Source organism: Zingiber officinale, chromosome 4B (assembly GCF_018446385.1).
Source record: "Zingiber officinale cultivar Zhangliang chromosome 4B, Zo_v1.1, whole genome shotgun sequence".
Classification (NCBI taxonomy): Eukaryota; Viridiplantae; Streptophyta; class Magnoliopsida; order Zingiberales; family Zingiberaceae; genus Zingiber; species Zingiber officinale.
The window spans coordinates 110,545,384-110,557,648 of record NC_055993.1 but is presented as its reverse complement, the minus strand read 5'-3'; the positions used below and the strand labels follow the sequence as shown (position 1 = coordinate 110,557,648).

General features: G+C 38.1%; 1 long non-coding RNA gene across 1 annotated transcript; it reads left to right on the top strand.

The window, feature by feature from the left end:
• Positions 1–1,838: 1,838 nt before the first annotated feature.
• On the top strand, positions 1,839–5,641 carry LOC121976043. Its single transcript, XR_006110500.1, has 3 exons — positions 1,839–2,300; positions 4,924–4,985; positions 5,273–5,641. It is a non-coding gene; the product is annotated as an uncharacterized LOC121976043 (long non-coding RNA).
• The last annotated feature ends 6,624 nt before the right edge of the window (positions 5,642–12,265 follow it).

The following is a 12,265-nucleotide window of genomic DNA, read 5'->3' as shown; positions in this document are numbered from 1 at the left end:
GGGTTATATCTTGGAAGAGCATTAAGTAAATGCTAGTAGCCACTTCTATATGAAGGCAGAGTTGGTAGCATGCTATGAAGCATCCAATCACATGATTTGGTTGTGGAACTTCATTATAATATTATAGATCGTTGATGATATTAACAAACCACTGATGATCTATTGTGATAATAAAGTCACATAACTTTATGTCACGAACAACCGTAGTTCGTTGACGTCCAAGCACATCGACATTAAGTTTCTAGCGGTTAAAGAAAGAGTTCAGAGTTGTCAGATCATGGTAGAGCATATTAGCACAGATTCCATGTTGGTCGATCCGCTCACTAAAAGCTTGGTGCTTAAAGTGTTTCTTGCTTATGTAGTGGATATGAGATTCCTTCTTATAGAAGAAGAACTCATCTAGTGAGAGTCTGTATTTATTTCTTTATATTTGATAATAAAAAATAAACATTTTGCTTTGATTATTGTACATATTTAAAGTTTAAAATATTAATAGGAATTTATATGTTTATTTGACACTCCGACTATGATATCATCATTTACAGCTGTTGTTTAACTTTTGGTGTTTATAAATATGATACAGATTCCTTTTGGGTATGGTTGGCCGCTCGACGCTCTTGAGTTAGGTTCAGGAGGCGGATGACTGGCCTCTCGACGCCTTTAACTTCTTGACTTCCTCCTCCAAAAATGTGAGCCTCTGACACATGGCTAGACTCTCTACCCAATACTACGAATAACCCAGAAAATATAAGCACTGAGCGGAGATAGATTAAAAAGAATACAACACTTACCCCAGTCAACATCTATGGCTGTTCGCGAGTGCCTTCAGAGGCATCATCGCTGCACGGGCTCGGACGTCAGCCCATATATGTGCAAACGACCCCTGAATAATTATTTAGTGCTCGGGGGCTCGGGATTCAACACTAGCCGACTCGCGCCATTCTTTAGTCGCGAGGTGGAGAACCGCTGTTATATGACGTTGGCCGCTCTGGGCTGACTGGGTTGAGGTCGCTCGTCCAGACGGCCGAGACGAGGATGCAGGATGGATGCCGGATTTTTTTACCTTCGATGGTGGTGGCATGAAGGCCACTGGCGGTGCGTAGAGAGTCTCTTGTGGCAAACCGGATAACGAGGGCGTCCGATCAGATGACGTGGGGCCGTAGTTTCTTGAACTGGAGCGGGGGTTGAAGTTTCATCCCGTTCGATGGACCGCACCACCGAGAATGCGGAGCATGATGAAGCCTCCGCCTGATGCCTCTTACGCCTGATCAACGACTCTCCTGAGGAGGCCAAGCCTGACTCTCCCTCAACTTGAACGACCGGAAGCCATTTGGAGAGAGGTTGTGATCCACCAACCGCTCCACCACTAGGGGTCCGGCTGGCTGATCCTCCGCTCACCAAGATGAGAGCCGCTTCGCTCTCGTCTTGTGGGTCTTCTTGAGAGCCGACCGGTTGCAGACCGCGATTCTCCAACTCCTCCACAGCGACCTCATTGATTGTGGCATCCACAAGCTTAGCCTTGCCGGTTAGACACTTACACCAGTCGCCTAGATCAATTCCAAGCGCTTCAGTCAAAATCAAAAAAGGAAAAAAAAATAAAATTTACAATTGAGACGCTTATATATATATATATATATATATATATATATATATATATATATATATAATAGAAAAATGATTTGCAGAGAAAAAAATCTTAACGAAAAGCTAAAGATAGACATATAAAATAATGAGCCCACAAAAGTGAAAATGGTGGGCTGTGTAATATATATATATATATAGCGGAACCATTCCTGTGGAATGGTGCGGAGTACTGATCTGGTGACATCCACGTCATCTTGCGGAACAAAATTTTTGACGCGTTAAAGCAAAATACCACGTTCTTCTTTGCCAAAACCCTAGCCACTCCTCCCTCTCTCGCCATTTGCCACCCCTCCTTCGCCGAAGCAAAGGGACCTGCGACTCTCTCGCACTGAGCTATCTCTCGCCGGCGATCTCCTCTCCACCGCGAGATCTCTCTTGTCGCGACGAGCTCTCCGTCCAACCTAGGGTTTCCCCGGCGCGACGAGCTCTCTATCCAAGCTAGTGTTTCCCCGCCGCGAGATCTCTCTTGCCGCGACGAGCTCTTCGTCCAACCTAGGGTTTCCCCGCCGCGACGAGCTCTCCGTCCAAGCTAGCGTTTCCCCATCGCGAGATCTCTCTCTCACCACGACGAGCTCTGTTCCCTGCCGCGCCTTTATCTCTCGCCGACAAGGTCCTTTCCCTTCTTTTATCAGGCCGCCAGATTCTTTCTGCACGAGGTCCTTTCCCTGCTCTTATAGTCTTAACCTTCTCTTTTAGCTTGATTTCTTTGATAATGTTTACTTCCATTCTTTTATTTGAGGGGGAAAAAAGCAGAATGGCATATTGAATCCTTAGAAAATATAAATGGTTGATAAGTAAGGTGAGAACTGAAAGATTAGAAATTTGGAAATAAAAATTCAATAGGTCCGCTTAGGTGTTTCTTGAAGGCAGCAGATAAGCTTGATATAATTTGTTAAGTATTTGCTATGGCTTTGTAAATTTCAATATGTCCTGCTTTAGATTGTTTGTAATTTTGCTCTAGAAAACTGTTAGTTTCCTTCTGTTATTTTGCTTTAGAAATTGCATAATTTGTGTTGCTTTAGAAATTGCATGATTTTTTCAATCAAGTTTAGAGTTTAGTGTCTCTGTCAAGTTAATTAGAAAACTTGAGTTTGTTGTTTATTCTAAAATAAGATATAATATTTATTTATTTATCAATTGTCAAATATAATGCGAGGGCGCCCAGAAATGGAAGACAATAGAATTGATGATCAGGAATTCATTCCCCAAGTTGCAAATGATTGAAAACCAAAAATTGGAATGAAATTCGCATCACTAGAGGATGCATATTCATTCTATAACCAATATGCACGAGAAGCCAGATTTAGTTCAAGGAATAACACGAGCAGGAAAAATAAGATAACAAATGAAGTGACGTGGAAACAAATTGTATGCTTTAAAGAAGGGTATACAGATCTAATGCGGAACAATAAACATGCAAATGTTGATCAACTAACAAGGGAAAGAGTGTGTGACATAGTTAGAACGGGTTGTAAGTCAAATATTGCATTTGTCAAGAAACAGATGGGACCTAATTGGGTTGTCAATAACTTCATAGAAATCCATAATAATCCACTGTCGACTCCATCAAAGGTGCATTTGTTACGCTCACATCTTAATATTTCGGTAGCAAAGAAAACATTAACAAAACAATTTTCAGAGGCCAATGTACCAACTTGTCACCAAATACAGTTATTGGAGATAGAGTATGGAGGCCCTGAGGGAGTTGGTTGCACAGAACAAGATATTAGAAACTTTGAGAGGAATCTAAGGGATGAACAAAAGGGTATTGATGCCGAAACACTGATTGAGTTATTTACATCTGAACAAGAGAAGAATTCTACTTTTTTTCTTTGATTACGAGACAGATTCAGATAATAAATTTAGTAGGTGTTTTTGGGTTGATCATGTATCAAGAAGGGCATACAGTGTATTTGGTAATGCAGTTGTATTTGATACTACATATAACACCAACAAATATGTCTTGATTTTTGCACCATTTGTAGCAGTTAATCATCATCATCAGACAATTCTTTTTAGTTACAGGTTCCTAAGTGATGAAAAAATTGAGTCTTTTGTTTAGTTGCTTACAAAGTTCTTAGAAGCCATGCCTAAAGGTGCACCAATTATTATCATCACTGATCAGGATCCTGCTATGACAAAAGCCATTGCACAAGTTTTTCCTCAAATAGTACATCGATATTGTTTGTGACATATATTGAACAAATTCCCAGATAAATTAGACCCTTTGACTTTCCGAAACCACTATCACAGCATAAAGAATGTCATTACAAATTCTACAACACCTGATGATTTTGAGAAGTCATGGGAAGAGACTATCAAGTGTGCTAACTTAGAGAAAAATGATTGGTTGTCCTTGATATATGAATTGCGACACAGATGGGTGTCGACATATTTTAGTCATGTATTTTCTGTAGGAATGTCAAGTAGTCAAAAATCTGAAAGCTCACATGCATTTTTCAAGAAATATGTCTCAAATAAGAACTGATTAATGGATTTTATCACACGTTTTAATAGAGCACTGAGACACCAAAGACACAATGAGTTAGTTACGGACCATATTGATATGAATGAGCATCCCATGGTTAAGACAACCTAGTCAATGGAAACCCAAATGGTTAAGTTGTACACAAAAAAGAAATGACTAGAGTTTCAAAGTGAAATGACCGAGAGTCATAGTTATTATATGCAATAAACATTTATAGGAGTTGCCTCAGTGGTTTACCATGTGATGAAATTTCAAAGTCCTTCTTCCTTAAAATCAAGAGTGCTCACACATGACAAACAAAGGGACTACATATCGTGTAGCTGCACGAAATTTGAGTTTGAGGGCATTCCATGCAGACATATGTTAGTTTTTTTTCGTATCAACCAAGTGTTTCTATTGCCTGATACGTGTATACTCAAACGATGGACACGAGATGCAAAAGTTGGAGCAATATATGCTTTAGGAGAGTAAAATGTCATTGATGATCCAGATTCAGAAAGGTATTTGATGTCGAGGCACTTGAGGTTGTCCTATAAAGCTTGCATCTATGAGTAATGAGAAGGCAACCTTCTTGGATGAACAATTCGATTGTATTTACAACAAAATGAAAGAGATGTCCATTAGTACAACATGCAATGATAGAAGTAAAAAAAAGAAATCCATTGATGAGGGCCATGGTAGGATCCAAACTCCAAGTCCTTGTTTGATATGCATGATACTGAATTTTCCAATCTGTGCATGTTTACTATGCATCCATAGCAATTCATACTTTTATCTTGCTGTTACTGCAGACTGTCTTCTTTTGTTGGTTTGCATTGTCTGGATGGCTGTTCAGATCAATTTTGCTATTCAGGTAATTTCCAATTGCATTAAATGTTTGAGTTTCTTTTATATGTTTGATGTCAGTATGCTTGCATACTGTATTTTGAATTGTGAGATATTGGCTTGATCAAGTATGTCAGCAAACTGCAGAAGAATGGGTAGTGGATGAGACTCTAAAACGATAACTTCTATATGCTCTAGGATTAGTTTTCACTGTATACAGTATACTTGCATATATTATTGCTTCTTGTTTACATCCAATACTGCTTCTTGTTTGCATACATGTTGCTAATTTAAATTTCATAAATAATGTTGTAGGAACCAACAGTGCAAGCTGGAAATTAAGCTGGAAATGCAGTTCTTGGATATAGCAGTGCAAGCTGGAAATGCAATTCTTGGATATAGCAGTGCAAGCTGAAAATGTAGTTCTTGCAAGCTGTGCAAGTGGAGAAACAACAAGAGTCACAGGATCAACATTATTATCATTCTGTGAAAGTTAGAATGCAGTGGTGTATGTATAGTAATATTATACTAATGTTCTTGATAAGAATCAAGTGTTGTAGGCCATTAAAATTTGAATGTAGTGGTGTTATATTAATATCATTTTGTAAAAGCTTAAGGTTGCTCATGTTGGTCTCACAAGATCATCATTAATATCATTTTGTTCAAAGTGTTCCATCTTTTGTAGACAGTGTTCCATCTTTCTTTTACTTGATGTGGATGTAAGCTAATCTATTTGGTTGACAATCCTTGTGTAGGCAAAACTTGCCTATTACTTGTTTGTTCCTTTTCTGCAATGAATTTTTTTTTAAAAAAAAAAAAAAAACCATGCACAACAAGGAATCACTTATTGAAATTTCAATTTATAAGTGCAACGAGCGTGCATTCTTCAGGAGGCTCAATTGCAGTCCTTGCAGCCTTCTGGCTTCTCGAACAAAACCGAAAATTCAACAACTCGCATGATCAGGTTGATCTTTTCTGTGTCACATTTGGGATTCCTCTGGTCGGAAATGGTGGTTTTGTTCATGCTCTCCAGCATGAAGAATGGACTTGCTTCTTCTATCATTTTGCCATGTTAGGTGGTATCGTTCAATGCTGTTTGATTTCACCTCCGTCCAATTTGAATGAAGAATTCCAGAGAATTCTGCAATTCCAATTTGAAACTTTCTACTTGTTTACTTCCTATGTGAATTACCTAACCGATGTGATTCGTGGAGTTTTAGAGAAAATCGATTCCAACTACAATAAAAATATAAAATACAAGAATCTCTGAAGTTACTTAAAGAAAACCAATCCATATGCGAGCTTTGAGGATGAGGTTACTATGATACCTTCAAACTTCATACAGATGTGGAAGAAGGTGCTTCAATGAGTAAATGAAGGCCAATTACGTATGTTAAAATATAGGGAGGGTATATTAAAATGCTTAATTGATTTCTTGTATACTTACTAAAAAACGCTAAATGCATAACTATATTCAACAAGGTGATTCTTCTCTCTATTTTGTCAGTAATAGGATAATCTTAAAGTTGTAAGCACAAAACAAAACAAGTTACATCATAAAACAATTTACACCGCTTAGAATCACAATGTCAAGTTACATCAAAACATTACATCAACCACATCCCCATCATCACAATCCAACTACATACAACTACAGTCATAGCAATTTTAAATTTTCTATTCAATGAACATATTTCATCACTCAACTGCATAGTTACATGATTGTTGTTCCCATCATCCATAACATCATTGTATTCAACTGTACGCTCGTAACTAGTACATTTCTTCAATTCACTAATATCTAACATTAATTTTTTGTTATTCCTCTTCAACTCGTTAATAATTGTCTTACTTCTCTCTGACGATTCTGGGTCATGTCATAAGAAGAAGTCACATCCCCTTTGCTGAATGTTAAATCAACTTAATCAAAACTCAATAATTTAAAAACTCACAATACTGTATTGATATAACGAAAACTTACTCTATATTTTGGACATGAAAAAAATCGTCTTCTTGGATTGGATTCCGTCCATGATATCTGGAGAGTAGCTCGTAACCCACAATAACATAATATGTGGGAAGCTTCACATTGCTCGTCGTTCATACGTCGTGAGTGAAAGATGATGCTGATGAAGACCCAGCTGCCATGATTTTTCTTTCCTTGTACCTGAATAGCACCAAATATGCGAAAAGACATAAAATCGATTAAAGCATGTAATTTTCAACAAAAAAAAAAAACTAACAATAACCCCCAATGTGCATAAAATTCAGTCCAAGAATACGACACTCAACATTACCTGTTCGTCATGTAAAACCTACTCCATAGACCATTAAGTTATATAGGCCGGAGATATTCAGCCTAATTTGATCAAATTAGGTCCCAAAAAACACTTAAAAACAAATCTCATATTAGTTCTCTCACAATTCAAGAGCATCGAACAAATTTCACATGAAAATAGATCTACATGTTAGTAAAAACTAAAATCAATTGCATAGAGTATTCTCAAACATGTTTATCTCATGTAACAAAAACAAATTTGAAACACAAATTATGCCTACTACAATGCTACTTGCATCTCTCTAGGCCAGCAATTGTTCAAAAGACTTGTGATGGAAGACATTTACTTATCATTTGTTCCCAAGTATTTTTACAAAATATTCTTTGCCCATATGAGAAACTTTGCATGGAATGAACTTGCGGAATGGTGGGGGTTAAGAATGATGAAAGAACAAAAACACAAATTATGGTAAATAATCCCCGTGCAGAAAGATTTTGGCGGCCTGATAAAGGAAGGGAAAGGACCTCGTCGGCGAGAGAGGAAGGCGCAGCAGGGAACAGAGCTTGTCGCGGCGAGAGAGAGATCTCCGGCGGGGAAACCCTAGCTTGGACGGAGAGCTCGTCGCGACGAGAGAGATCTCGCGGCGGAGAGGAGATCGCCGGCGAGAGAGAGCTCAGTGCGAGAGAGTCGCAGGTCCCTTTGCTTCGGCGAAGGAGGGGCGACAAATGGCGAGAGAGGGAGGAGTGGCTAGGGTTTTGGCAAAGAGGAACGCGGTATTTTGCTTTAACGCGTCAAAAATTTTGTTCCGCATCGTTCCGCAGGAATGGTTCCGTGTGTGTGTGTATATATATATATATAGAGAGAGAGAGAGAGAGAGAGAGAGAGAGAGAGAATTGTTATGCTACGGACTTTATTTTACGGATTGATGTGGACTAAAATTCATGTAATTTTTTTTAAAATTTTTTTAATACCGCTTCTTATTTTTCGTTCGCCACAGTGTTCGTTCTCGTGTTCTCGCCGCATGCTCACCGTGCGCCTGCCACCCGCCGGCCACCTGCCCACCGCCGGCGGCCTCCGACCGCCTGGACCCACCCACACTATAGCCCAGAGGGTGAACCCGTCGGGGATCGCGGCATGGATTCCTGCTGCCGCCGCTTGCCCACCGCCGAGCTGCGATCGCGCCAGATTCTGGACACGATCGCGACCAAAAGCGGTCGCACCAGATTCCGGCTAGATTGCGGCCAGATTCCAGCTCCATCGCGGCCGGAATCCAGTCGCTTCCAGACCCCAACCGGTTCGCAGCTTGATTTCAACCGGAATCTGGCTGAAATCCGGTCGCGAACTGGCCACCATGCTAGCGGCCACAATCGTGGCCAGATTTCGGTTGGGATTCTGGCTGCCGGCGGGTGGTGGCGGGTGGCCGGCAGGTGGGCGGCCGGAGGCGGGGTGACTGGTTGGTGCCGGCCGGCTGGCCAGAAGCGATGCTGGCACGATTGGCACACGACGAACAGAGAGGAGAACGAGGAAAAAAATATAAAAAATATATAAAAATCAAAATTCTGTGGGTTGCGGACGAGTCCGCATGCTTGTGTCCGTATTTTAACAAATCTGTATATACATATAAATTCACCACCTATCATTTTCACTTTTGTGAGTTCATTATTTTATATGTTTATCTTTGAGTTTTTCCTTAATATTTTTTTGCACTGTAAATCATTTTTCTAATATATATATATATATATAATTTTCTTTTTCCTAATCAGAAAAATCCATGGAAAAGAAAGGAAAAAGTTTTTTGTGATAAAAAAATTCATTCATTTAACTTATTTTACAAGAAGAAAAGAGAGGTTATGTACTTCACATTTGAAATTGCAAAAAAAAGATTTTTTTTAATCAAAAAGAGGTCTAAAAAAAATTCTCTAAAAATGTCGACATATGCGGGCCTATATTTGTTAAAGAAAAATAGAGTCCATTATAAGAAATAATGAGAGACTATTTAAGAATTAAAAATCAGAGTCGATCCTCCGAACTTGAATTACTCGTCCTAGAAAAAAAAATAGACATACTTCTCAATTGACTCCAAATTCTAATTGTAATTCAAGCTCAAATGTGTTCTTTGTTCGAAAAGCCCTAGAATCTAGAAGAGTGAGTTCTAGTGTTAAAAGGAAAAAATTCCCATCGATATTTTAGTGTCCTAAGCGTAGAGGAACCACACCAATCCTTCCGAAACTTGGTGGTTAAACTCTACTGTAGTGACAATATTGTAGGGGAGGTCTTGTGGAAAAATAGTTCAATGCCAGAATGATAAAAAACTTAACACCCCTTATTTGATTTGAAAAATATGAAATAGATAAAAATCCAAAGTGCAAAGGTCGTCGTGTGTGTCTATATATATATATATATATATATATATATATATATATATATATATATATATATATATTATAATAATAATTTTGAACTATCTCGGACCATGAACCGAATTGTAACTAACAATTCTGAAGTGGAAATTATAACTGTCTTGAACAATTAAGGTTAACTGATTAGGATCGATATTCCGAGACTCGTCGAACTAAAAAGTTTGAACCGCTCTCCCTCTATCTAATTCTCTTTCCTCCAACTCTCTCAAGTTAACACGCTTAAAAGTTAGAATAATTGATGGAAAAAATTGCTAGAGAAAAAAACAATTAACTTTGTTGTTTTTTTTTAAATTATTTGAGAGGTGATGATAAGCGATTGCAACACATCAATCAAATCTATGTAGATTGTTTTTTTTAAGTTGGTATCAAGTATTCAACTTATATCGATTAATTGTGACATAATCAATTTGATTCATGAAAATTTTTCATTGATTTTCAAGATAAATCGAGAAGTACTCACAGCGGACAATCCATTAGATCAAGGCTCTTAGATTAATCATCCATTAAGAAAAATCATCTATTAATCCTTTGAAACTACCTGAGAAAGATTAATCATCCATTACGAAAAATCATCTATTAATTCGTTGAAACTACCTGAGAATGAGTTCTTAGATACCTGAAAAATTAAAAAGGCACTCTATCGCTGCATCATTATCCCGGAGGCTAAATCTATCTAGATTGTTGCATCTGAGCTCACAAGTCACTCTGTTAAACGTTGCATCAGTTGCAACGTCAGGAAGATGAAGGGGTGCCCATTCACCTTCATTTTCCTCCATTGAAAGCAGGCATCAAGCTATCGGTTGGTAAGCGATGTCTTGCTTGCTATATATGATGGCGTCCAAGGTAATTTGATTAGAGGAGAGCAGCGGAGATGATCAGAGAGCTTTGCGAGGTGATCAGCGAGCAGAGGAGAACACCCAGTGGTTGGGATTTGGCTCGTGAACTTTGGAGCACTTTCCGATTGCCCCGTGATTGTGCTTCCGACAGCGGCTGCCCTCTTCGACCATCGGCATCTTCAGTTGCGACTTCGGGAGATCACTATGAGTGATTATAATTATCACATTATTTTATTTTTGTTTAGTTTCAATTTTCATGCTGTCAAAAAAAAAGTTACCAACATTGATATCAGAGCATAGTTTTTAAAGCATGAAAATCGACGCGAAAAAGCTCGCGTTTTTCTTCTTCTGTCGCGAAGAAGATGATACTGTTCATCAATTGAATCGATTGAAATTATATTCCAATCGATTCAAAATCGCGAGATGAACCTTACTTTTGACGAAGCACAGTGAGAAAAGAAACTGCTTCAATCGATTCTTCAATCGATTGAAGAAAAGAAAAAGTGGAATGAACAGTGATTTTAACGAAGCACTGTAAAGAAAAAAAAGGAAAAACGTACAAAACCATGCATGCGTTTTTTAAATTTTTTTTTTCTTTTCACATATATGAACAGTATGGTTAAAGTTTAATTAAATATATTTATTAATTAATTAAATACATATAGATATGTATTATTAATTAATAAATAAATATTTAATTAATTTATGGTTCAATTTATTATAAATGAAACCAAACCAACTTGGTCGAACAAACTCAGGTCTGGTTTAAATTATTAATTGATTTAAGCATACCAGTTTGATTCAATGATACCTAGATATGGTTCAAATTATTTGTTGGTTTAACCAGTTCGGTTTATTATTAAATTAATTGGGTGATCTTAATTACAGAAGTTGGGCTAATCAAATATTACCAGATTAGTTATGTTGTATCATATTTGATCAAAAAGATTAGATTTGCTCTAATGGGTCAGACTTGGATGAACCAAACGGACCTAAGTTTGATCAATAAGTCTGAGATTGACTCAAATGAGCTTAAACAATAACATAACATATGTCAGAAATCCCTGTCCAATTAGATTAGTTCTAACGAGGACAATAGATTAAGCTTAAGATCCGGACTCCTGATTGACCGGTCCAATGGGCTAGCCGACTTAAACTCCTGAAAATTGAGAAGATTTGTTTTTCTTGATTTGTAATGATGATTTTATGCCTGTATAAATTGAATTAAACTGGTTTTGTACTGGTTAGTCGTTTTGTACTAACTTATTTAAATTTAATTTTTCAGATGGAATGAACTATTACCACATTGGCTCATCGCGAAGTGCGGCAATACCAGCTCAGAGAGGAGATTCAGGAGATAGAGTATAAGTCTGCTTATGGAGTTGACAGACATGTTAGACGGCTTGATAGACTATTTTGGAAACTTGAGCAAGAAGAGTTTCCAGTCCTAGACAGTTATAGGATATGGGCATTAATGCAATCATTGCTAGAGTATCCTAGGGTAATAGCAGATTATGTATGGGGACGTTATGAAGGGCGCATCACATATTCAGAACTATGTGGGGAATTGCTTCACCATATGGGTGAAGAAGAGCCTGAAGAGTCTTAAGAGGACCAGGAAATATTCAAGGAAGATCCAGAAATGGATCTGATAGAGAATCCTGAAGCTGCCCCATCTGAGATTATCCCAAATGAGTCCAGGTTAATAGGGATAATGTTGGCTGCTGCACTAATGTTTGTCCTAGTGGGAGCAGTGCTGGCCTATCTAGTTTA